Below are 27,909 nucleotides of genomic sequence, written 5' to 3' on the forward strand. Positions count from 1 at the left end.
ATGAAAACATTCATAAATAATGTGTGCAGGCTGCAAATAAACAAATAGTGCGCTAACACTAAACAAACAACAAGCATTGGCCGTGCGGCAGTAAAAATAACGCCAAGCGGCCGTAAAAGTGAAAGTCATCGCGATCACTCTGAAAGTGATCGCGATGACGCGCTAAAGCACGCTAGGGATGCGTGCGCAGCAGCGGGGGGAGGAGCGGAGATGGTGCTGAAGGCTGGCGCAGGAAAGGCAGATGGCTGGGCAAGAAGGGAGGGGGGAATGCGGGGAGCAGCTGTGCGCGTGCACGCCATTGTGCATTCAAGCTTGTAGCCAGCACAAAAATGTGGGTAGCACTTTCAAAGCCCACCTACTAAATGTCTCGCCAGATCAGCGCATGCTCTGGGTCAGGCGAGACCTAAAAAACAGTAAGTAAATAGAAAAAATGACATGCGGCCAGGTTTGCCGATCGCAAGAAGCAAAAGGAAAGCGCTGTGGCCATTATTAGTGCTAAGGCTGCTGCGCTAGTTAAATAACAAATAAAAGAAAACCTTGTGGGAGAGCGTGTCTGCTTTTATAGGCAGGAGAAAGCCCTTTAACAAAAGAGTGCTATGAGGCTGTAATTGCAACCTACCGAGCAACAACACATGTAACTGGGTGTCCTGATGAGAGGTAACAACAGAAGACATGGTGGTACTAAGGAGGGACTAATCAGCCTATTAACAAATCAAAGGTCAACGTTTACAAAGGACAGGGACGGGAGCCAATTAAAGTGATTGGTGGAGAGTGAGCGGAGCTTACAATCCATACCGGAATACAGCATGACTCGAAGAGACAGCGCTGCCTAGGCAAGACCTAAAATAGGGGGCCCAGTGAGCAACAAGGTGTCTGAACCTGTGAGGCAGGGAGTACTGTTCTCAATGCAAGAAATTGTTTTAATGCAGGACAGCCTTGAGCGCCCTCGACAGAAAGCCACATGCAGGAGCCTGCTATCAGGCAGCAGGGAAGCTGCCTGATAGCAATACTGCCAAGGTAGGGCGCCAGGCCCCATGATCATACCCAGGTCGTCAGCTGAGGGCTGGTTAGTTTGCTTGTCCTCCAAGCCGTTGGCGCCCTCTCAGGAGCCCTTGTGGCAGACAGGGTAGCCGAAGATCGCTGTGCAGTCCCGGTGGCAGGTGAGGAAGCTGGAGCTGGCTGTGCACCACCAATGTCATTAAGTAAGCTCCCACGAGATCAGGGGCACCCCCAGGGGGGATCAACAGGTTACTCGGTGGGGCCATGACTCCAGCCATTGCTCATCAGCATGCCCCGGCCACAAGAAGCAGCCCTGGCTGTTGGAGGCACCCAAGGAGCTTTATGATCTGACCGTGGCAGAATCTGTGCAAGGTAAGCTGTAGGAGGAAGTCCGGTATCGCGGCAGGCCAATAGCAAGGTGAAAGAGACAGGATAAAGGACCTCAGGTGGCGGACCGACCAGGTTACATGTCTGCCAACTAGGATCGCATGGCCAAGCACTATTGGCGATTAGTGTTTCTTGGTGCCATTTCTAATTCAACTTTAGAAATTCATCTCTCTGGTCCACCTTACTGGATTTTTGCCACTTTGGGGTAATTTCTTTAATTCAAATGTACTCTACTCTTTTAACTTGGCTAAGAATTTTTATTGTTTTGCATTTTGTCTTTATTACTGTTTTGGTTCTATTGTAGAACCTGAGATGATCATTGCTATTTTATATATTTTCTCTTGATGTGAAACAAATTATAAGAGGACTGATATGTATCATGTGGTTCATGTGTACTATTGCATTTTGTTCTTGTGAGAGGAGAGCCAATGTTTGATTAAGTAACTCTTCAAGACAAAAAAGTTCTTTAAGTAATCAGTCCTCAAACAATGAAACTCAGGTTTCTTCTTTATTTGGATTTCCAACACCAGTTCATAAGAAATATATTCCAGTAGATTTAGAACAATCAAATTTTCAATTCTAATGTTAAAATTCTCAATCAAATTTTTTTTGAATATTTCTCAAATTAGAAAGATTAAAAATAAACAGAACTATCGAAGTGGTGGGATGGCATCACCCTTAAGAACTACATAGATTTGAAACGGGTACCCAGGGGATTAAGAATTTTATTTTAATATTCCCAATTTATGATGATTTGGACGAGGATTTGTTGAAAGAGTGGGAGGACAACCCGCATTCCTCTTCATTCTGCATGATGTACATATTGATTAAAAATGCAGAAAGAAAAGTTGAGAAACTCAAAATCCAGATAGCTGACCTTGAAAGGGAGATTAATGACATGAATTTACCAGATTTAACGGAAAAGAATTATGGCATACTAAAAGATGTAATTGAAAGGCATCAACTACAAATTAAAGAGAAAAAACTCAGTAAAATAAGAAGAGACGAAAGGGACTATGAACAGGGAAGGGGTTTTACCTTTAGTAAGGGTTTCAATGAATTTCTGAAAACTAAAACGCCAGGCGCAGCTGAAACACCAGGGGAGTTGAGCTCTGTGAATTATAGCAGTTCAAGTATCTCATCAGTGGAAGATGGAGGTGGACCCGGTGCAGGGGGATTACGACCGGTTAACACCGCTTCTTTTTCTGAGGAATTACAATGGATCAGGAGAGGCAAGAAAAAAGTAGTAAACCTATCAGGCGGGGGGCGTAGGCACAGAAAATATACGGATAGGCACCCGCAGTCAGGACAAATTGAATAAGTAGTGAATATAGCTAGGCAGTCGGAATATACAAAACAGAGTACTTCACAGGATGAAGATTTAAAAGTTGTGAATTTATCCAACAGAACGCTAAATTCTCATGAGATTTCTGTTTTACAGAGGGGACCTTTTTTTTGCCCAAGTACTAAATGTAATTTCACTGACATTGAAATTGACCTGTTTAAATTTGCCAGAAAATAAAAATGTAAAAGTTTTTTTTCAAATTATGACAAATCCAAGAGTGTTAATGTCACAAGTGTACAATCCGAGACCACCTTAGAACATGTAAGCGATGTACAATTATAATTGTCTATAAGGGAGGGGGGTGTGTACAATGAACAAGATGTAATTTCCTTACTAGATATACCAACAGATTATTCCTGCACTAGTGGTCTTAGACCTGCTTCTAAATTTATACCGCAAGGTCCTCAGTTTGCGGCAATAGATGTGTTTGTGAATAAGGTGATGGAAGACATGCACAAATTGGAAGATCAAATGCTATCTGGACATAAAAAGAATAAGTTCATGGAAAATTTGTCTCGTGAGGAATGGTTGGCCATTAACAGTTTGAAAAGTGATACTAGCATTGTGATTCATGAAGCAGATAAAGGCAGGGAAGATTATAGACTAGAGATACAGCGACAGTTGAGTGATGTAGATTGTTATACAAGATTACATCACAATCCTATTAATGAGGTTAGCAATAGGATAAATGAAAGATTCTATTTGTGGAAAGAGCAGGGACTCATAGAAGAGAAGGAATATAAATATCTCAAGATCACTAATCCTGTCTCTTTCTTCATTTATGTATTACCTAAGATACATAAGTCATTACAGAATCCACCAGGTAGACCAATAGTCTCAAGTATAGGACCATACACGCTACACGTGAGTTGGTGGGGAGTGCCATTTTGAAACAGACACGGTTTTCTAATAGTTAATTTAGGGAGGTTTTGTAATTGGCAGAAATGGCAGGATACATTATATAAATATTTTATTTAATTTTCAGTCTTTGGATTATAATTAAGCGAAGGACTTAAGGATTTAACAAGAGAAGTCGAAATTGATTGATTGGTAAGTCATGCCCCCCAGGATATAGCAGCATAGATTTGCAAATTTAGCGGCACAAAAATGGAAATTTAGCGGCACAAAAGTGGAACTTTAGTAGCATTATTGCTGCACTTTATTGTACTCGTAATCTTTCCTTTTCAGTCTTTAACTGATTTAGCAGAGTACTCCACTGTGAAATAGGTATTAGAGAAATAAGCAACAAGTATGACTTTGTTGTATATCAGTTTGAAAATGTTTCAGTTCTTGTTTGCGAGGTTGCAGCGTGGTTCGAGCCTCATGTCAGCTCAATATCCTATGTATGATTCAAAACATGCTCATGTAAAGCGCTCCAAGGTTGCACTGTATAAAACTGAAAAATGATTTTCTTTAAAATTACATCTAAAGCAGTGACAGCTGCATGTTTTTTGTTTTTTTCACCCTGAAGGTAAAAATGGAGAGCCTGATGGGGAACCGTCTCTGCACCTGCTTTTAAGAACTACTGGTGCTGAGCACCGGCCAGACCCACTTAAAGCCCTGAAATTGCAAAATGCTGGAGGGTATGATTTGTCAACAGGCGCTAGGGAAGGCAGTGAATATGTTCATTAATTTACAGCTCGGTAAAGACGGTCTTTTCATGTCTTCCCGCAATGCTCTGTATTCCAGCATCTGACTCTAGGCCTCAAAATGGCAGTTTTCCTTGTCCAATGCTTCTCCCCTGAAAACCCAGACCTCCTGTGGCTCGCACCAGATGTGCTGCTGCAGACCCTCCACATACCTCTGCTCTCTGGTTGTAGGAAACTCTGCCCCATTCCCAGCAACTTGTCAGATGACCACAATGTCCTGTGGTGTAGGGGGTTTACATCGCATGCATTTCCTGCGGACTCGTGCACATCCTCTGAAGCACTTGCAGTTCTTCGCCGGCACCAGGATACCCTCACATTGATTTGGACACAGGCCAAGGTCAGACCAACTAGCTTTCGCAATGCTTGGTTACAAATTTAAACTAAGAAGCACACCATACAAGAAGGCCATGTTCATAGTTTGTATCTTCTGAAGACTGCGAAGTCACAAGCACCAAACAGTAAATCAATGCCATCCCTGGAATAGTGTGTTTTTATTGTAGACTGAGTTGATAATTCCATGGCAATTACAGAGAAACAACTCCAAGGTTTAGCAGAGGGATGGCTGGGAAGATGCACGCTGCCTTGGGGCAGGTTGCTTTCACTGCATAAAATAAATTAAAAAAATACATTAAACAAACACTGGACAGAAATAATAGAGCAATCAACAATCAGCCCCTAAGGGAACAGACGATTATTCCACTGTCAGAACCCGTGAATTACTATTATATCCGGCAGTACATATTAAAGACACGTCCAATTTGGAGACATTAACCAAAGGAATGCCACAAGTTCAGTAAAAACTTCTCGAAGCACCCTTGCCGAACAGGGTAGGTGACGAAAATCATCAAACGTGGCTAAAATTACAGCAGAGAAATACCATACCTGTATGACACTGTAATCTAGACTTCTCTCCTGACTTTCTCACACCTGCTGCTGTGAGTCACTATCAGGAGGCAAGGCTGAGAGCAGGGTCCACTCACCCGCCAGATGTTCCAGCCACAGGAAGACTAAAACAGCTCCAATTAACAGACATTACTGAAAGACGCGCTGCAGGGTCATGGTGATGCCGGGTTTATAACCGATACTTGACAGGTGTGGGCAACGAAATCACGCCTTTTGCTAAGCGCAAAGCTGTGCAGAAACGTTTCTTCTTGTCTGCCTCTCACAGCTTGGCCAGGAGGAAGCAGGTATTGGACGGCAGCACGTAATGGCCTGCGCGCGCACAGCCAATAAAAGGGCATTGTTTGTTTTGGTGACACTTTATTGTAAATATCGTGGCCAATATTGCAAATATCGCGGCAATCGCGCTAGTTTGCCGATTTCGCAAGTTTTTCGTGAATCACGAAATCGCGAAAAGCTGGAGGGTCTGGTAAGTAAAGCACCACTTATTATTTTTACACTTAATGCTGAATACATCAGTTTAGAATATAATGATTATTATTCTAGCTTTTCCAGAATACCACTGCAGAAGATACGTATCAAAGGAACAGAGAGCTTTTATAACAAATGAAATACAAACTCTGGTGAGTGACTCTCAGTTAAGTATATGGTTATAAATAGGGCAACCAATTTTAGGAAACAGGATTGCCATACATTTTCAAACTCAGATTATAAAGTATTACAGGCAGGAAAATTTCTTTTATCATTTCTTTTTATTTAGGGTAAATTAACCCCACAGGATTTTAATATTTGTAGTGTGCACCTATATAATCTGGATAAGCGGTCCTGGGTACACAGAAAAGTAGTTTGCATTTTTTCGTCTGTTGTCTCATTTAAGCACTAAAGAGTGCATTGAATCTTGAATTGTTATATCAACCTGAGACTGGATAATCTATTAAGATTCTCCATCTTACTAGTTGGTATTGTAGAATGGATATAGGCAGGATATAGTAGTTTAACTTATAATGGGTTAGTTGAGTTGCAATTTGTATACTTTGTTTTCATATGCTGATATACTGTTTGTTTGTTTTATTTCAGCCCTGATGATGTCCGTTTAGGACGAAACACGTCGGCTGATATAAAAAAATTTCATTGAGAATTTTAACATTAGAATTGAAAATTTGATTGTTCTAAATCTACTGGAATATAGTTCTTATGAACTGGTGTTGGAAATCCAAATAAAGAAGAACTCTGAATTTCATTGTGTGAGGACTGATTACTTAAAGAACTTTTTTGTCTTGAAGAGTTACTTAATCAAACATTGGTGCTCCTCCTCTCACAAGAACATTTTGTAAAAGGGTGGTTATTTGCGGTGAACCACGAAGAGTGAGCACCACCTATCGTTCCTTGCACTATTTGAAAAGCAACTAGTGCGCCGTGGCATCAAACCCTCACAGCTGGAGCAGATTGTATTAGTATTACTATTGCATTTTGGTTTTGTACACTTTGATGGTTATTCTTAACCGAATAAAGTATTTTTACTACTACTGTTTTTGTACTGCATAAATACTTTACATATTGCCCTAAATTAAGCCTGTCTGCTCTGTGTCATAGCTCACTAGGACATTGAGCTCAGTTTAATTTAGTTAGTTTGGGGGTCCATCCTGACAAGGGTTGTGATTACTCCTTAAGGTGGGAATTCACCTACCCCGAATAATAATCCCATTTCTTACACTCTTTCTCACTTTAATTTCTTATAAACTTCTTGTGCAATGTTTTAATTATTTATTTGATTTCACAAAATGTTACAGTAAATAAATCCAGATTATGGTTGTGATCCAGTACCTAGATCGTGAGCTGAGGATCAAGCAGGATACCAATAGTCTCACCTTCCTCACTTGAACACATTATGGAATTCTTGGGCAAGCCATTTCATTTCACTGTGCCTCTGTTCCCTTGTCATACCAACCTCTAGATGAAACATGAAGGGACTTGTCTCAGTCACACTGTTGTGAGCCTCTATTCCTGAAACTACTTGCACATCTAAGCATGGCCTACCTGTGCTTTAGTGGTTTCACTTTTATAAAAGGATTTACTCACAACAAGATTTTTTTGGGGGGGCAAATCTACTCCAAGTGATGTAAGCAGGGGAAAGTGGAAGATGCAGGGCTAGATTGACCTGTGAGAGTGTGCAAACCACAAACGTATTTGTTTAAGGGCATACACCAGCTCCTCACTGGCATGTTCCTCACTGAAAAGTTTGGAGATTCCCTCTTGACAAGGGAAGGCGTAAAATGTTTTTCAGAGCGGGAAGGAATCACCTTTCCAAAAAAATAAGGTGGGGTGTCGGGAAAAGACTTTCCACGAAGCGGAAATATTTTCGTACTTGAGAAAAAAGAAAAACATGCTCATGCCTGAATGGAATTCACAGAAATTTACTAGGAGTATGGTTTTCAGGCCTACCTCTTTAAACTCCTGTGATTTCCTGAAAGTCAGAAATCTGCATGAATGCAATGTTATAAAACTGTAGGTGCACTTTTGTGCTTTCTTTAAGGATGAGATGTCTAATTTATCTATTTAATATTGTTTTACCTGTTGCCTATAATTTTGCTTTTAATGGTTTTAACATTATTATGTTTTTAAATGCTGTCGTGCATCAAACGTATTAGTGATGCCTTAGGAAAATGGTATTTAAAATTCGAAATTTAAAAAGGATAATAGTTTAGCAAAACTGCGTGTTAGTTTCATCTATTTTTTTCAAATTACAAATATTATTTGAGTATTTTTTATGCTGAAAATCAAGAATCTTGCTTTCATTGTGCTGCATGTATTTTTGGATCATCAAAGAGCATTCTACACCATTATAAATTTTGCACACGTGTGCATGTTTTTGTATTGGAATCACCATGTGTAAGGCAAGCTGTGATTACAGCTCACTCTTTTCGTTAGTGAGCCCTCCCGAAGGCTTTGCATTACTGACCATATATGCAATTTCGAACACCTTGTACATGTGGATGTATATCTTGACTTAGCAGCAGACAGTCATATTTCCAAAACTATATAACACACTGTAAACTAGCAGCAAAAAGGGTTTGTTCTGCATGAGTTTGGGTTTTATTGTGCAGTAGACAAAACAAACATGAAAAGTTGTTGTTGACCCAAAACAATATGTAATGTAACTTGAACTTATATAGCGCAAAACTATTACCCCATGGGTATCCTGGCGCTGAGACTTGTCCTGTTGTCAGTGTGCATAAAAATGACCTGTACGCAGATAATTAGTAGCTCGTATGACTCTTCCCTCGGGAAGAGCCATGTCTTTAAGCTCTTCCCAAATGGAAGCAGGGTTGTGATTTGTCTGATATTCAAGGGGACAGGGCCGGCTTTTGGGCGGTGCGAGCGGTGCGACCGCACCGGGTGCCGAGGTCAGGGGGGCGCCGGGCGCCACCATACCTGCGTCTCCTAAATCGGCAGTCACTCCTGTTAAAACAGTTTTCCCTCTTTCTTTTCTACGATGTTATTCTTCGTAGAAATGGAAGAGAGGAAAACCGTGTTAACAAATCAGGAGGCACGCACGCTTTTGCCTGCCCATGCGTTGCGTTTTGATTAGCTGCCGGCCTGCCTGTAACTTAAATCTACATCGCGGGACGCACGCGGGCGGGCCCTGACAGATACTTCCGACGGCTAAATTGGTGGCGCGGTCTCTCCGACTCCAGTCCACGGCAGGGATTTTGGCAGTGGCACTCTGCAGCATAAAGTGAGTTATATGTGACGGTCAACTTTTTTTGTTAATCAAAAATTAGTGTTAAATTAAATGAACAAATAGGGTGATGACCTCCCCACCTTCTGCCCCCCCCCCCGTGGCGGTATACTTCAAACACTGCTCTGGTTGCGGAATGCGTCACCGTGAGAGTGCTCACGCTCGTCTTTTGTTTTGTGAGCAGGAGTCTCTTTCATCTCAAACTTTTCTTTACAGATAATATACTCCTGAAAAACACACATCAAATATAACGCCTATCGCAGGCATCACAGCTTCACCTGCCCTTGTGTAGCTTTTTCAAAAACTTGCAATTTGTATTTAGCTGGGAATAGCTCTGTGTGCTCCCGCACCTGCTCCCGGGAGGTCAAGCAGCAGGTCACAGATAGTTAGAGAGCCCGAAGGGCCCCATGCAGAATGTCGCCCTTCCAAGTTAGATAAAACTCCAAACTTTTGTGTGGGTTAACACTTTGAACCCTGTGCCCTGAAGCTATCTTTGGGCGCTATAATTAACCGTGTGCTTTGCGTTTAATAAGCAACGAAGCTGCCAGCACTTTACAGCTCCGTGAAAGTATTCGAAAAGTATTGGTGCTGTCAGAACAAAGCAGGGACTGCTCCTCCTGCGCCCAACAGAAAAGTGTTTCTAATGGAAAACGAGGTGCTAGATCGGATCCCAAAAAACTCCGCTCAAGTGGCGCAGACAGCGCTGCCTCGAGCAGCCCCATTTATTGAGCAAGTCGGAAATGCTGCGCGCCTGTGAAGTACACGGGGCACACGCTAACCCATAGCCACGCCCCCATACCAACCTCATCAATCAATTAAAACGTATTTAGTTGGATAAAGTTGTTGAAAAGATTATATTGAACAGTGCAGTAAAGTATTCGGTAGAATGTTGCCTGCAGTAACATTGAATGGAAACTAGTGACTTATCCCTGTCGGTATGTGCTCATTATTTTGTGCCAAAATTTTTTGTCTTTAAATAGCCATTTTAAAAGTACGCTAATCTGCAAGAATGGGGATTTTGAATGTAATGTTTATCTAATAGTCGACAGCTGCTGGTATTGGTTGACATTGGAATATCGCTAGTATTGTGTAATTTCAATTAATTATCCCAAAAATAAATCGGGGATTTAAAGTGAAAGTAACCGGGAAAAAACATTGCGCCTAGAATCCTGAATGTCTAATCTATGAGCATCGAGGTCTCGGTTTGCACATATCGGGCTATAGCCATGTATGTTCATTCGCTTTGCTTAACCTTGAATGAATATTCTTCTGCGGCGCATTCGGATATGGACTGATAGAGATGTTGTTTGTTTTTCAAAGTAATGGATGTGCCGCATTTGCCACATAATCTAACGTCAGCTGCATGCTTTGCAGATTTTAACAAAGAATAATGTGTTTCTCTTGCGCTGTCCTCGTCTTCAGACCCAGGGTTGGCCCAGTGCCAGGCTTGCAGTTTCGCTACAGCCACCCCTAGGGTTGACCCACTGACAGTGCTGTGGTATTCCTTCCTGCTGCCCCCAGAGCCACAGAGAATACCCTTGGCTGTATATATTTAACATGCGGTTAAAAACCATACAACTCAACACAAACAATGTTTGCTTGGGGGGGGGCGCCAACAAAGATTGTCGCACAGGGCGCCACAATCTCTAAAGCCGGCCCTGCAAGGGGAGATTGTTCCAGAGTCATGAGGCTGCAACACCAAAGGCTCTGCCACCCGTCCTAGTCTTCTTGAATCTTGTGGTGGTTACCAGATTTGCGCTTGATGAGCGGAGGTTTCTCCCGGGAGTATACCATGTGAATTTCTCCTGCCTGGATGCCGGGCCAAATCCATGTACTGCTCTGAACACAATACATGGGATTTAAAGTGTATTCTCTGATTAATTGGTAGCCATTTAAGGTTCTTTAACGCCAGAGTCATTGAGGATCTGCGCTGCCTATTTAAGGCCAATTTGGCTGCTTTAGACTTGCTCCTCTGTAACTTCAGTAGCACTGTGTTAGGTGCTCCCACACAGCCTGCTTAGTATTATGCTCCTCACTACTTGAGATCTAGTAATAGCAGGCAGCAGCGGAAGAATCTGACGCAGTGCTCTTATCAAGGAGAAACAAATACCAACTGTTTTATTAACTTGTGACTCCAATTGAAGGTTATCATCCATTAAAACCCCCAGGTTGCATACTGTTCTAGCTGGAGTTAGTGGTTTATCCGTATGGCATGGCAGTTGAGCAATAGGAATTCTACACAGATGCAATTGAAAAAATAGACACATGGAGTTAGTGTAGAAGACATTTATAAGATAAACATACGGAAAGATAAGAGAGAGAGAGTGTGTGTGCGGATGGGAGGGACAGAGAAAAAACTTAACAGGTAACACCTAATAACTGTTTGTTAAGTGTATTTGTAAGTGCACTCACATCGGTATTCTGGTGCTGTTCATCACTATGAATAGTGCATCTTCTTTCGAGGTGGTCATTTAAAACGCATCAGTTGAGCGTCCTGCTTTTAATTAAGGATAGAGTCTTTGAGAGTGGTCATGAAGGCTGCAATGTTCCAAAATATTTGGCTTTTTGTCACAAATTTCCTCCTCCGATCTATAATGTTGGGAGAAATTTCTCTCTAAGGGCTTTTCCCCCCTGTTTTGACTAGGTAGAATATACTCCCACTACTATTTGCTTCAACAGGATTTCATGGTTAAAGTGTCACGACGGTCCAAGCTTCTCAGGATCAGGGTGATGCTCAGATGGGTCCACCTCCTGATTTCCCCACACTCTGACTAGACAAACAATTACAGAGCATAGAGGTAATCAAGCGAGGGATAGGATAGGGTAGGAACAGCAAGGGAAGGGATACCTGTAACGAGAAATACAAATGGTTAACAATATAGTGTTCCCTGTCTACTCTCATTTCATTCTCGCTAAGTCACTTTCGTACCAAATGCAGATTTCCTCCTCTGGATGTGAAAACCTCCCCTCAGTCGTGCTGCTAGTAAGATGCTTCTCTCACCAATGGGAAGCTGTGACACACAAGAGACAACACTGATATTAGCGACTGGCTCTTTCACTGTTCCTGATAACAATTCCCCCTCTTACCCTTCCACACACGTACCACGTTCCTATCCCTCTAAATCATATAAGAACTCGGCCAACTCCAGGAACCAAAGAAAAGGAAAGCGAGGCCCCCCACTACTGTGGGAAGTGTAAAGGCAAAGTTTTTGAGTTGGCGACTGTATTGCAAGAGTGGGTACTGTAGTTCCAAAAACCAATTCCAACGTCCCAATGTCCCCACGCCTCAGACCCTACAAAGGTCACAAACAAAATGGCCTCTTAAGTCAGTAGGCGGGCACCCTCCTAGTTCGCCTTTAAATCCGCAAAGAAAAGAGCCTGTCTTTGAACCTCCTCACCGGAAGTCTAGAGGCTTTAACCACAAGCAAATGAAAAACGTTAATGTTTCTCTTAACCTCCTTGACGGACGTCAAGAGGCTTACCGATCTCCTCTCGGGCCTTCCAAATGGTCCAGGGACCCCCCTGGTAATCACTCCTTACTAGGAACAAGGCCCCCCTTGGTACTTCGCCTCAGTCCGGCGGGAAACTGCTTTGGTCTTGGGCGGGTTCCTCCGTGTCGGGTAGGGGGAAACAGATGGTCCGCTGCAGCCGCCAAAGGGACACCGCGGTCTCGGGTGTCACGCGACGCTCAGCAGAGCGTGGGGCCAGCAAAGATGGCTCTGTAGCGAGGCCGGGGTAGCGAAGCTTAGTCGCTCTTCTCGTTCTCGCTGAGAACGCAGACAATCCAAACAGACGCACCCAGGCGAAGAACTGGTCAGTATCACGTACGACGCTCCCAGCGCCGTACGCGAGTATATGTCCGTGGCTCCATCCCCCGGAGGGGGTCGCTGGGAAATGTAGTCTTTCGCTCGTTCGGGTAGGCGCGGCTCGTCAATGCCTGACAGTACGCCCACCTCCCAAGCGCCTCCTAGCACCAGGTTTGTTCGGATTCCAGGAGTAAAATGACTTCACCGCACGGGGGGCATGGACCCCTGAGCACGGCTCCCACGAATCGTCCTCTGATTGGTAACCCTTCCATGACACCAAGTACCACAGGCATCCGTGGTGGTACTTGGAGTCCAAGATGCGCCGCACCTCATACTCCTTCTGCCCATCTACCATCACTGGTTGGGGTGCCCTGCGGTGTGCGCTTCTTGCCGGTTTCAGCAAGCTGCAGGGGAACACCGGGTGCACTCTCAAGGACACTGGCAATTTCAGTTTATAGGTCACAGGATTAATTCTGCGCAGGACGGTATAGGGACCTATATACCGAGGGTGAAATATGCTGCGGTACCGGAACCGTAAGTTCTTTGTGGAAAGCCAGACCCTATCGCCCTCTTGGTAGTTTGGACCCTCCTGTCGATGTCGGTCTGCCCACTTCTTATAGGACGCCTTGGCCTTTTGCAGATGGACTTGGATGCGCCGGTGAATCTTTAAGAGGGCTTTCATTTGTGCCGATACTGTCAGATGATTCTGCACTTCGTTAGGGATGGTCACGGGCAAGGTGTTTGCATGGAAACCAGTGTTTGCCCGAAAAGGAGTTTCCCCTATGGAACTATGCCACGCATTGTTGTACGACAGTTCGGCCAACCAAAACAGTGACACCCACGACTTCGCCGCTTCATTGGCATAGCATCTTAGGTATTTCTTGACAGTCTGGTTCAGCATCTCAGTTTGCCCATCGGTCTGCGGGTGGAAGCTGGTTGACAGAGCGTCTTCCACTCGTAGAGCCTTGCACCACATGTGCCAGAACCGGGCAACGAATTGGGGGCCCCTGTCGGAGATGATGACCCTAGGAATGCCATGCAACTGAACTATATGGGTCAATAACAGTTGCGTCGTTTGATTCGCAGTCGGGAGGTTCTTACAGGGGATGAAGTGGCCCATCTTAGTCAGGCTGTCTATGACTACCAAGATGGCGTTGCATCCCTGATCCAGTGGTAGGCCTAAGATAAAGTCCACGCTGATCGTCTGCCACGGTTGAGATGGAGTAGGTAGCGGTATTAGCAGTCCTTTGCTCTTGTTTTGTTCACTTTTGGCTCTAGCACAGGTTTCGCATTGTTCTACCCACGTTTTAACGTCTTTGGCCATATTTTCCCACCAGAATTGGCGTTGCATCAAATGGATGGTTTTCTTGTGTCCCGGGTGGCCTGCCATAACAGCGTTGTGACACCAGTTGAACGCCTTCAATCGGAGAGCGTGGGTAGGTACATACAGTTTGTTCTCATGCAGGGGGATGCCATGTTTGAGAGTCCGACATATATCCTGCGCGGCCCACTTCTGCCACTGTACCGGGGATCGGTTGATGGTAACTTGTTCCAGGAACTGATTCGCCGAGATGGTACAGAAGACTCGCTCGCGGGGTATGATCGCGCTCTGTTCTTCCTGTGGGGGTTCCTCCGATTCCCCCTGCCTGGACAGCGAATCTGCCTTTTTATTGTCTGCCCCTGGTCTAAAGGTGATCACGACTTCATATCCTGCAAAAAACAGCATCCACCGCATTTGTCGTTGCGACAGATGTCTTGCGGTTCTCATGTACTGCAGGTTTCGGTGGTCCGAGTAGACGGTTATGGGATGTTGTGCTCCCCAAAGATAATGCTTTCACTCCTGGAGGCTGTTTTTATGGCCAGGAGTTCCTTCTCGGCCACGGTGTAGTTGACTTCTGCCGCGTTTCGTTTTTATGGGTAGGAAGGCCACCGGATGTGGTTGTCCTGTGTGCTTATTCCTCTGTGATAGCACCGCCCCATGGCCACATCCGAGGCATCTGCTTCCACAATGAATGGAATATCGGGTTGAGGGTGTCGTAAGATGGGTGCGGTACAGAAGGCCCTTTTCAATTGAACGAAGGCCTCCGTGGCATCGGATGTCCAGAGAAAGGGGGTTGCTTTTCGCAACAATCTGGTTATTGGAGAGGCCAATTGCGAGAAATGAGGGATAAACCTCCTATAATAATTAGAAAACCCCCAAAAACATTGCACCTCTCTCACATTCTTCGGAAGGGGCCAATTCTGTACTGCTTCCACTTTCCTCTCTGCCATCCTAAACCCCCGGGGATTCAGAATGACTCCCAGGAATTCTACCTCATTAACGCTGAACTCGCACTTGCTGAGTTTACAATATAGACCATTGTCCTGTAGCGCTCTTAGGATGAGAATGACGTGTCTTGTATGCTGTTCTGCTGTGACCCAATAGACCAGGATGTCATCGATATAGACGATCACAAACCGGTCCACAAACTCTTTTAAAACATCGTTATGGAAATACTGGAAAGCCGCCGGTGCGTTACACAACCCGAACGGCATAACCAAGTATTCAAACAAACCAAAACGAGTTTTAAAAGCCGTCTTCCACTCATCCCCGTCCCGGATCCTCACCAGGTGATATGCCCCCCTTAAGTCCAGTTGGGTGTACATCCTGGCCTCTCTTACCTGATCCAACAATACCGGAATGAGTGGAAGAGGGTACCGGTTTCTCACTGTGTTTTTGTTCAATTGCCTATAATTAGGCTTTACTGTTTTCAGTTTCTATTTTTGGCAAATCCCGGTGGGGTTTTTTCAGTGTTTTCAAGTGATTTCATCACCTTAAAAAAACAGTGGTTATCAGTGGTTACGCATTTTCACACCATTAAAACAACAGAAACAGTGTTTTTCCGGTGTTTATGGCATGTTTTGCTTTTATTATTGCTTGCTTTCTGCACTGATAGTGCATTGTATATAGACAGTGTACGTACAGTGTACACAAGGTCGAAATACATTTTTGCTAATCAAACTTATTGTAGTACACCATACAATACTTCTTCAGTGAGTCTTTGGTCATGTGTGTTCCTTCTCATGTAAACTTTTTTCTGTGAAACAGCCATCTCATCATTGGCACTTGAGACTGGCAATGCTAAAACAACCAGTAGACAATTTGCTAACTCTGGCCACTGACATAGCTTTCCATGCCAATACTGGTGCACTTGAAGATTGTGATTCTCTGGCCAGGTTCTGCAACATTGCATTAAACTGGGCACTTATGCCCTCAGAGTTATTGAAGCAGTCAAAAATGAAGCAGCACGTTTGAAACTAAGGAGAAGATTCCCTTTGCAGACGGGAACTAAAACTTGTAAAGAGTACCACAGTGAGGTTTCATTGACTTCAAATGCCATGGTTGGTGAAGGGACATTTCTATGCATCATTGCAAGCCATTTCTCAAACATTGTAAAATAAAAGATCCTGAATTGCTCTTCAACATTGCTTTGCTACCAAGTGGCAATCACTCTAACATGGAACATGTTGCAGTGCCAAATTCACTAAAGGTGTCTCCCAGCCTACTCTCAAGGAAATGTTTCAGATCTACACCAAGTATGCTGAACACTTGGCAGACAAGAGTGTTACAGACTCTAATTTTTTTATTATGTCCACTACAGCAGTTATGTCTTCCTGTAAAAATCTAAGAATGCGGTAGAGTGTTCTTTCTTTTCTTTTCACATCACTATCACGATGTGACCAAAGATCCTCACATTTCTTGCCTTTGGCATCATTACTCATCAAAAAGTCTATAAACGCTTGCCACATGGATAATATAGCAGTCACAGCCCCTTCCCTTGGACTGAGAACATCAGCTAAGTGTAAGTGACACAGTTGGGATGACTCTTTTTTTGATGCCACACAAAGCACAAAATGTGAAATATTTGCATTTTAGTTCCGGCACATAACAAAACAGTGCATCAAAATGGACTAAAAAGTCAAAAGCATTCTTCATTAACTCTGAAGATTGTAAGGATGCTTTCAGCATACCATCTAGCAAGTGGCACATTTTCTGTGGGTAAATGTGATGGCACATATTGTGAAAGATTCTTATGAAACCAGCCATTTTACCTATCAGTGAAAGAATCAAACGCAGCCAAAATATCAAATATAATTTTGATATTTCCTGATTCTCTACAGTTTATAAAATAAGTAAACAAGACCTAAAACATGCTTCTAAACCCCACAACTTTAACTCAAATGAAGGAGAAACAATATTTTAGTGACATCCCTAAACACCAAAACTCAAGCAGAATAATATTAGCCCAGTCTTTCTTGCTGCTACCTTGTGTCACAAAGTTACATTGTATTGGGCCCTTCAAGAAGGAAACAAATTACTCTTTCACACTCCTTTTCCTTTCTTTGAATTACATTTAGTTTGTGGTTATGCAGGTGTTTTTTCAGTGTTTATATATTTACACTGATGTGGGCTATTTCCCTCTCGGTGGGGTTTTATCAGTTATTATAGGTTTAAACCTAAAACCGGACAGCCTACCTATAATCTATGCACGTTCTTAATTCGCCATTGGCTTTTGCCGTAAAAAACGGGGGGACGCCGCTGGTGAACGAGAAGGGCGGATAAAGCCAATGGAACAAAATGATCCAGGTATGCCCGAAGGTGCCTAGTTTCTGGATCTGATAGGGCATACACCCTGCACGATGGAATGACTGCGCCTTCTATTAAGTCAATACGACAATCATAGTCGCGGTGGGGGGGTAGGTTCTCTGCCTTGGTTTCACAGAACACGTCCTGATATTGTCACTGTTACTGCGGGTAACGTAACGTCCTTTTCGGCTGCTGTGGCTACCTGATAACCCTGAGCCAGAGACACGGCATGGGAGGTATGTTTTTTCATACAAGCAGACAAGCAGTCCAGAGAGTTGAACTCAATGGTTTTATGTCTCCAGTCCATTGTGGGATTGTGTTGCCATAGCCAAGGCATGCCCAAAATGATTTCATATTGCGGTGCCTCGATGATGTTCAGTGCGAGGTTCTCCACATGGTCCTGTGGCGAACCCTCAAGAACCAACTCTACCACTTCCGTGTGCTCGGTGATGGGACCATATTTCAACGGCGTGCCGTCTACTGCTAGCACCGTCTCGGGCTTGTTGCTGGGCACTCTACCGAGTCCCAGCCGCTGTACCAGCCCATAATCTATAAAATTTCCCGTAGCCCCAGAGTCAATCATTGTCCTGACCTGATGCTGCTGCAGCCCTGTTCTAAGAAGCATGAACAGCAATATGTGCGCCGTCGCACCCGCCACCCCTGAGACTTCCAATGACGGTACCCTCCACTTGTACTCTGCTACCTCCTCTCCGTTTGACTCCCCGGTTCTACATTCTTCGGACTCTGCTCTTACGGTGGCTACTTGTTTCCCGGAGTAGGAAACGTTCCTTTTCTTGGGCTTCACTGTACAGTCCCGAACATAGTGACCCTTCTTCCTACAGTACATGCAGAGCCCCTGCACCCGCCGGGTTTCTCATTCGGCTTTGGACAGGGGAGCCCTCATCGCTCCGACGTCCATGGGTTCGGGAACTGCCTCGTTCGAGGGTGGAGAGGAATGGTTTATTCTCTCTATTCCCGCCGGCCCTCTCTCTTTTCCTTTACAGTCCCCACACCTTTCGGACATTCGGTGATCTAACCGCAGCGTGAGGTTTATCAAGTCGGTACAGGTGGTAGGTTGGGGGTCTATTTGAGCCAACACGTCCTTGATCTCATCCCTTAACCCTTGGTAATACAGCGCCATTCTTTTTTCCTCTGGCCATGCAGTTTCTCCCACCAACCTATTAAAGGTAGTCATGTAAGTAATCAAATCCTTTCTACCTTGACGTAGCTCCAATAATTCCCGATCTCTACTAAGGGTAGTGGCTCTCCTATCGAACACCCTCTCGAATTCTCTCCTGAACGCTGCCCAATCAGAAAGTAGAGGGTCATCGTTTCTGACCAACGGAACCGCCCAGTTGGCGGCGTCCCCGGTGAGATACGATATGGCAAACGCGACCCTAGATATGTTGGTGGCAAAAGAGGCAGGCCTACAAGAAAAATGTAGAGTGATCTGTGTGAGAAAGGTTTGTATTTTATGTGGGTCACCCGCATATCGTTCCGGACTAGCCAAGGGTATCGGTGGTGGAACCGTCACCTGTATCTGAGAACTGCCCGGAGACCCATCAAAGGGGTTTCTGGTCTGTCTATCCAGTCTCTCCTTATGTGCCGCGTTCTCTGCTCGAGAAGAGGCTACTTCCTGTTGGACTAGACCCATGGCTTGTAACACATCCTCTAACGTAGCCATCGCTGAGGATAACCCTGACCGGGAGGAGACGTTTTCGTGGGTACGTGATTCTGTCACGACGGTCCAAGCTCCTCAGGATCAGGGTAATGCTCAGATGGGTCCGCCTCCTGATTTCCCCACACTCTGACTAGACAAACAATTACAGAGCATAGAGGTAATCAAGCGAGGGATAGGATAGGGTAGGAACAGCAAGGGAAGGGATACCTGAAACGAGAAATACAAATGGTTAACAATGTAGTGTTCCCTGTCCACTCTCATTTCATTCTCGCTAAGTCACTTTCGTACCAAATGCAGATTTCCTCCTCTGGATGTGAAAACCTCCCCTCAGTCGTGCTGCTAGTAAGATGCGTCTCTCACCAATGGGAAGCTGTGACACACAAGAGACAAGACTGATATTAGCGACTGGCTCTTTCACTGTTCCTGATAACAATTCCCCCCCTTACCCTTCCACACACGTACCACGTACCTTTCCCTCTAAACCATATAAGAACTCGGCCAACTCCAAGAACCAAAGAAAAGGAAAGCGAGGCCCCCCACTACTGTGGGAAGTGTAAAGGCAAAGTTTTTGAGTTGGCGACTGTATTGCAAGAGTGGGTACTGTAGTTCCAAAAACCGATTCCAACGTCCCAATGTCCCCATGCCTCAGACCCTACAAAGGTCACAAACAAAATGGCCTCTTAAGTCAGTAGGTGGGCACCCTCCTAAATCGCCCTTAAATCCGCAAAGAAAAGAGCCTGTCTTTGAACCTCCTCACCGGAAGTCTAGAGGCTTTAACCACAAGCAAATGAAAAATGTTAATGTTTCTCTGAACCTCCTTGACGGACGTCAAGAGGCTTACCGATCTCTTCTCGGGCCTTCCAAATGGTCCAGGGACCCCCCCGGTAATCACTCCTTACTAGGAACAAGGCCCCCCTTGGTACTTCGCCTCAGTCCGGCGGGAAACTGCTTTGGTCTTGGGCGGGTTCCTCCGCGTCGGGTAGGGGGCAACAGATGGTCCGCTGCAGCCGCCAAAGGGACACGGCGGTCTCGGGTGTCACGCGACGCTCAGCCGAGCGTGGGGCCAGCAAAGATGGCTCTGTAGCGAGCCCGGGGTAGCGAGGCTTAGTCGCTCTTCGCGTTCTCGCTGAGAACGCAGAAAATGCAAACAGATGCACCCAGGCGAAGAACTGGTCAGTATCACGTACGACGCTCCCAGCGCCGTACGCGAGTATATGTCCGTGGCTCCTCCCCCCGGAGGGGGTCGCTGGGAAATGTAGTCTTTCGCTCGTTCGGTTAGGCGCGGCTCGTCAATGCCTGACATAAAGTCATTAAACGCTAACTTCACCTAAGCTTTGTTTGCCACTTTTGAACCTATTTTCTAACAATATTTCCATTTTGATCTTTTTGCTGACCCCAACAATGATAACATTTTATGTCGAAAGAAAAGAACCCAACGGCAGACCTTCCAGTCTGCACCTCACGCTAGTTTAGTCTATCCGAGAGTGTTGCGCACAATAACTCCAGCACCTACCATTGTGCGGTGACCCTGTGTTCCAGGTCTTTAGTCAAGTAAAGCAAACAGAGGTGTGCCAGGTAAGGAAGTCCAGTCAATCTTGTTTTTTCAAAACCGTAATTTGTGCTTATTTAATCAATTGTAATTTATTTACACATACTGCTCAGCCAACGCGTTTCGTTCCAAACAGTAGGAACTTCATCAGGGCTGAAAACCAATCTACACAAAAAAACAAATCAAACACAAAAAAAGACAAAACCAAACTTTGAGACAGACGGCACCAGACATGCATTAAAACAACCATATAGAAAAATCTTAATTAGAACATATCACCACCCTGGGGCATATAGATCCCTGAGTGGTACTATGTGAAATGGAAACTGAGTTAGCGTATAAAGCTGGTCCAGTTTGAATGGCCATACAAAGACCAGCATATGCAAATTTAAAAAGAGGGAGAAAGACATAAATAACAGCCATAATATATAAAAAGAAAAAATTTAAAAAATAATTAAGTATAACACACAGTTACATAACCAAAAAATAAAACTAATAAATGATAAACAGCTATGCATATAAAACATACACAGCCAGACATAAAGACTCTGAACCTTATCCATCCAGCAGCACCTAGTGCACAGGCCAGCACAGATTGTGAAAGAGTGAATCATAGGTCAAGAAGCAAAAAACAGATGCAGGAACAGTATATATAGCGCCCTCCATAGTATGAGCTGACTGTCACAATATGGAAACTTGACATCTTGAGCAACTAGAGATGAAAACGTATGTTTTAATGCGCCCATTGCCATTTGGGATGTAGTTGATAATCGAGGATAACGTAGTAAGTGGTGGTGATGAAGTGATAAGGGGAAGTAGGGGAGAAAAGGAGAAAAGAAGAAAAAGAAACAGAAGGGTAGACGTGCACAGTTCGCACAAAGAAGGAATAGTCTGAAGTAAAACCATGACGTCCCATGCAATGAACACTAAAGTTCTAAAATCTCACCTTATTCATTTGCGTCATTAAGTATAGTCTCCACAAAGAACTCAATATATTTATTCCAGCTTAGTGTGCTGGTTGATTGGGGATTTCCCAAGGCATCAACGTGCCAGTTTCCAGATACCTAGTATGAATAATATCAATTACTCACTATCCAGGTCAGTAACCATTTTGGAGCCTACTTCTAAAGAGTATTGTAAGAAAGTCAATTCATTAAATATGCAGGTCACAGGTCATGTCATTATTCACATTCTTAAAAATTCAATCATTCAATATAAGAAGCTACGAGAACTGTTGGTGACCCAATCTAGACTCTCTGACATAAAAATGTAAGTCAGTCAGAGCCCCCAGTGTACGTAGAATGCAATTATATCATAAAACGTCCATTTCAGTGCCCCAAGAGGAGACCAAGTAGCTGCCTGTCCCGTCTGGTTAAATGTAGCACAAGACACACAGGCCATCAAAGAACAAGCATTGGCATAGCCAATAGGTCTTGCTTTTGGGACCTTATAAGTATTTAGTTATGCAGCACAATATCCTTGGTGCAACAACATCAAGTGTTGCATGGCTAAACACTTATAAGGTACAAGGATGCCTATTTCTGAGTGCTCACTGTTCAATTAACACCTCATTAAAACATGAATTAAATTAAATGAATCTGCATCTTCTTTTCCAGCTTCTGAGTGAATCAATTAAGCCCTCCCCATTTACGATGTGCATGACTATGTTCTCCTCTTTTGTACACATACATTTGATTATATCCTATCGCAATGTGTTTTGCTTCCAAGACATGCCACCGTATGACAAAACACAGATCAAAATATCTTCAATATTCTGTTGAACTTGTGGCAAAAGGTCACGCAGGGTTGTTGCCTTTCGGATGCTAGCAAGATTCCAGAGCTGAATATCCGCCATCTTGGGTGGGACATAATCAGAACAACTTGGGGTCGTACTCAACTGGGGGGAAAGAGGGGATGGAGGGAGGGGGGGCAGTTAGTTCCATGCTAATGAACGCTTCATGCAGAGAGTTTTTTGGAAGATAGGAAATCAGCAGGGAGATCATTTATTATTTATGAAGATCAGCGTGTAATCTGTAAGTCAGAATATCAATTTAAACCAGCGCAGAATGAGTAAGCCCCTTTTCCTGTAGAGATCAGCAACAGGGACGCTTGTTTTTAAAGTACTCAGAAACAATACAGTTTGTGGTGCACGCTATGTGATGGGCCAATATGAATATAGTGTAAACATGTCCAATTAATGAAAACAATGAAGCCTCCCATAGTTGTCAATCACTCGTGTAAATACACCTCGTGCAGTTACATATTGGGTGAGATGAACCTTGTTTTGTCAAACACTGGCGGAGGTACATCTTATATTGTCACGCACAGTGTGGAATAAAGCCCTTATTGGGGAAAACCGGGGAAAGAGAAACACTTTATTATTGATGGATAAGTGGAACATATTAAATGTTCGGCTCGAGGCGGGGGAATGTAGGTCAGCGAGCTCAGAGCACGGTCACTGCGGCAGTTCGTTAAGCGAGGGTGTGAAATGCACACAAAGCCGGGTTGTGAAATGCATTCGGCTCTCTACATGAAGAACAAAACAGGACACTATACAGAGGGGAAACAGAGAAGCAGACAGGGCAGAGAGCAGAACAGAGCAAAAAAGAATATAACGCATCAGTAAAAGGTGAACATAGCAGGGAGAAAACACACAAAATACAAAGCACCGGAAACAGAAGACACATCAGGTAGGGACGCGAGTGGTGTACGTGCGAAGGGAAAAGTGAAAGCAGGCTGGCGAGTGGTGTGCGATGTGCGCGCACCATGATGAGAGAGGAAAGCCATATGGCGCCTCTGCTCGTCACTGTGCGCGTAACCGCACGCTCTATGCTACCCGGTCGGACTTTTGAAAGCCCACTCACTAAATGTCTCGCCAGAGCAGTGCATGAGCTGGCTCAGGCGAGACCTAAAAAAGGCACAGGTTCGGGAGTAGCTAAAGATGTGACCCCGCAGTTACCACGTGCATGCACCACCAAATGAGAGGTCGATGTCATCGTCTAAAATGTGCACAACACTTACATAATGACATGAGAGTGGTGACACCCCCAATCCACGTCTGCCTTGCTACATTCCTCCTACTTATTGTGCTTTATCGAAAAGTAGTTGCTGAAGTTTTCAAGTTTCCATACTGTGACAGTAAGCTCGTACTATGGAGGGCGCTATATATACTTTTCCTGAATACGTTTTTTGCTTCTTGACTTATGATTCTCTGTCTCACAATCTGTGCTGGGCTGTGCATTAGGTGCTGCTGGATGGATAAGGTTAGGAGTCTTTTTGTCTGACAGTGTATGTTTTATATGCATAGCTGTTTATCATTTATTAGTTAGAATTTTTGATTATGTAACTGTGTGATATACTTAATTAATTCATTTTTTTATGTTATGGTTGTTATTTATGTCTTTCTCGCTCTTTTGAAATTTGCATATGCTGGTCTTTGTATGGCCAGGAGCTACATGCTACAACGAGGCAATACAAGGCTGTGAACAAGGCTGTCAGTAGGCACAGTAGATACTGAGTAATGATTGGTTTAGCAATCTGCGACCTGTTCTCATTTATAATTAGGGCTCCCGGTTTTATGGTATTTTTTTTTTTTTGCTTTTCCGTCTGTATTTATCCATATTAATCTTTTGCCTATTTTATCTGTATTTATCCATATTTATTATGTGTTTTGGGACAAATGAAGTTGTAAAACTGTACATTTCTATATTTATATAATTGGTGGACTCGCACTCATAATTTGATGTCTGTTTGTTTTAGCTATTTAAGATGCCAAATATTAAATAACAAAGCATCCACTGGTAAATATTAGCATTATACCACAAATGTATATTGACACATGGCATTATTTAATTAAATTCCATCCTGTTTTTTAAATTTCCCATGCCGTCTATCTGCTCAGATGTTGGCCTATAATTCATGAAAGATAGCACAGAGTCACTTAAAAGAAACCCAATTTTCTGTATTTATCCACTTTTAAAAATAAATGCAGACAGAAAACACATTGTTTTCTGTCTGTATTTATCTGTAAAAATCCGTAAAAATTGAAAACCGGGAGCCTTATTTATAATTTCTCAAGAGTGCCAGCGCATGCCTACATTTGTTTGATTAAAGTACATGCCTGTTGCTATTCCCTGGCAAGTTGCTCCATAGCTGCCCTCTAGTTGTCTTCCGTGTGGGCCGGCTATAAGTGATTTTGTGACTTTGTGGTGAGCTTGTGGAGACCGGATGCTCACTGTGTGTCGGATAGAGTAAAACCAGCTGCCCCCCCTGTGACGAGGTGACCTACGTGGAATAGTGAGCTATAGCCCAGGTGAAGAGAAGATAATTAAGGGCTTGGTCTGTGAGCTATGCGGCAGATGATCTTGAGAGGGTCAACAACACGAGCAGGACCTCCAGCGGCAGCCCCCACTCCCCCATTGCTAACTCAGAAGGCTAGGCGACAAGCAGCACAGTCCCATATTTTGGCAACCAGGAGAGGAAGAATTAACCAGAAAGCAAGGGGAGAAATAAGTATTATGAGCGCACAAGTGGCTCTTCCGTTTCAGAACTCTTCCCCCACGTTATCTGATTCCCCTGGAACTTCTTCAGGTTCACTAGGGTCCTCTCCAGAAATAAGGACTGGGGGCAAAGGCTGGATGTGGCAGTGGCGGATACTAGGTCTCACATGGAAGAAGAGCGAGGCCTGGATAGAGCGTTAGAAGAGGCAATATTATGGGCATTCCAGTACTATGCAAGCTGTGTGTGTAGACATTAACACTGAGGAGTCAGGAGCATCATCATTTGCTTTGACCGATAATAGGAGCCTAGAGTCAGATAACCCTCTAAAGGAGCATCCTGTATTTTCTAAAAACCCTAACCAGATGGCTAACGGTGCCCACAGCAGAAAATAAAAGATATTTCCTGAAGAAGCCGCCGCTGCTAATCAGGAAAAAGGTGCTGCCGTCACTGTGGTTACTGTGTTTCCAGAAAAATTAGAGAATTACCCAGGTTACTGTGGTTCCTCCAGGCAAGAAAGGGGAGACTCCCCTTGAAAAAGGCTTAGAGGATCAGGCTCAATCTATGCAATTGGTGGGGTCTGCTCAAGGAGTAGTGCTGGAGAGAGTGAGGCGTAACTCCAAGATGCGAGAGGACCTGGGGTCTCTATCCCCTTTACTACATTATAGTCTTTTGATGGAAACTAGGCCAGAAGTGACGACCATGCCTCCTCAGCAGAGAGTTGACAACAGAGATGTTAGCGATAAAGGGGCTACCACTACTACTACTTCTATGGCCCACTCTTCATCTGTCCAGATGGACAAAATGCAACAGCTCTTTGAGAATATTCTGGGGGAAATACAGGACCTCAAGACCTTGCAAGCCCAGGAGCTCTCTTTATTGCACCAACGTATAGACATAATTGGAAACCATGATGCAACAAATACCTGAGAGATTTAAGGAACTGGAGCAACGGGTATCTGATATTGAGGACCATTCTGCACTATGTGACTCTGATATTGTTTCTCTCCAGAAGAAGTACAGGCCTCCCAGATTAAGATGGATGAGATGGAAAACTATGCCAGGCATTCAAATGTACGTTTCACAGGGATTCCAGAAGACAATGAACGCATTGACGACCAGTCTAATACGGTGGCCTACATTGAATCAATAATCAGAGATCATGTGCTTGAGAAGGCGCCCGCATATCTTACTTTAATGCGGGCCCATAGAGTTCCGTTCCAGACAATTCCAGGGGCTAAGTACCCTAGGATAATGATTGTTAACTTTTCGGACTATCGCATTAGAGAGGCAGTGTTAACCAAGGCGATCTAAAAATGAGAGATTGTTCTACCCAACGGGGGCCGAGTACGAGTGTCCTCCGTTATGTCGGCAGTAGCAGCACGAAGACGGAAAGCTTTTGTTGGGCTGTTGAGTCAATTTAAGAGTGCAGTAGCATAGGTCTCTATTGCCAGCAGTCCAAATTGAGAGTTCTATGGAAAGGAAGATCCACCTGTGCCCTACTCTCGAAGAGGCCCAAGACTTACTACAAAAGATTGCTCAAGCAAATGTAAAATAAGGGACTCAAGTAGAGATTTCTTGTCTATAACAATTAGTGCATCGTTAGAATTGTAGTCTCTTTCTTTGTTCTTTTTTATTTTCTTTTTTACACTTAGGCACTTTAGGAACTTTATCTACCTCAATATTAAGTACACTTTGACTGTATGAACACTCTGCACTTTACTCTCCTTTGGGGGGATAGATGTTCTGGATTGAGCCATTAATTGTACAGAATTAAGGTAACCAAACAACACAAGAATGATAATACGGGGGGGGAGGAGCCTAGCGCGCAACCAAGATGGCCGCGTAGGTGCGAGGCTCCCGTGGACCTCCGCGACCTCCTGAATAAATCCTGGAAATATCCTGTCCTTGTTAAGGGGACTGTGTCGGGGAACCCGAGCTGAGGCATTACCCGTTTTTTGGGCTCGAATCGGACCCCGAACACCGGTGGGAACATCGCCTGAAGATTGCGGCCTTCTCCTCGACGGCCCCCCGGATTGGAGTAGTGGCGTGATCCGGGGACAAGGTGAATAACAGCGGCGAGCGGGGCTGGGCGACTCGCGTACCCCGCACTTTCACTTTCGCTTTTGCGCCCTCCTTGCTCTCTGGCGAGGTCGGGCTGCGGAGCGGGGTGCGGTGGTGTTGCCTTGTCCCGGTGCCCAGCTGACCCGCCTGCGGTGGATCGACCCGCAGCTCTGTGGTCGCCCCCCCTTGACACCCGTGATCTGGTGTGACGGCCCGTTTGGAGATCTTGGCGCGACGGTGGAAGGGCCAGCATGGCCACCAAACAAGATGGCGACCGGGCGAAGGTGAAGACGACCCGCCGTGGTACGGCGCACCAGGCCAATAGTATGGACCGCTACACGCTCCAAAGGGGTTCTCCGGAGACAACGCGGTCATCCCCGGTGGGCCCGACGGAGGCACCCGCCCATCCAGTGGATCTAACCCTCCGGGACGTCATGGGCGCCATCGCTGAACTGAAGGCCTCAGTGGACCAGCGTTTTGACACCTTGTCGCAGAAAATTGACTCGGTCCTGGTGGATGTGGGACTTGTGAGGGCGGACTTGTCAAAAACGAATGACCGAGTCGACTCCCTGACCCACACCACAACGAGCCTCACGACTGACGTGGTGGCCCTCCAGAAGGAGGTGCGCCGGCTTGGCCAGGCGAGCGCCCTGATGGACCGGCGAC

The sequence above is a fragment of the Triturus cristatus genome, chromosome 6 (genome assembly GCF_964204655.1).
Source record: "Triturus cristatus chromosome 6, aTriCri1.1, whole genome shotgun sequence".
Lineage (NCBI taxonomy): Eukaryota > Metazoa > Chordata > Amphibia > Caudata > Salamandridae > Triturus > Triturus cristatus.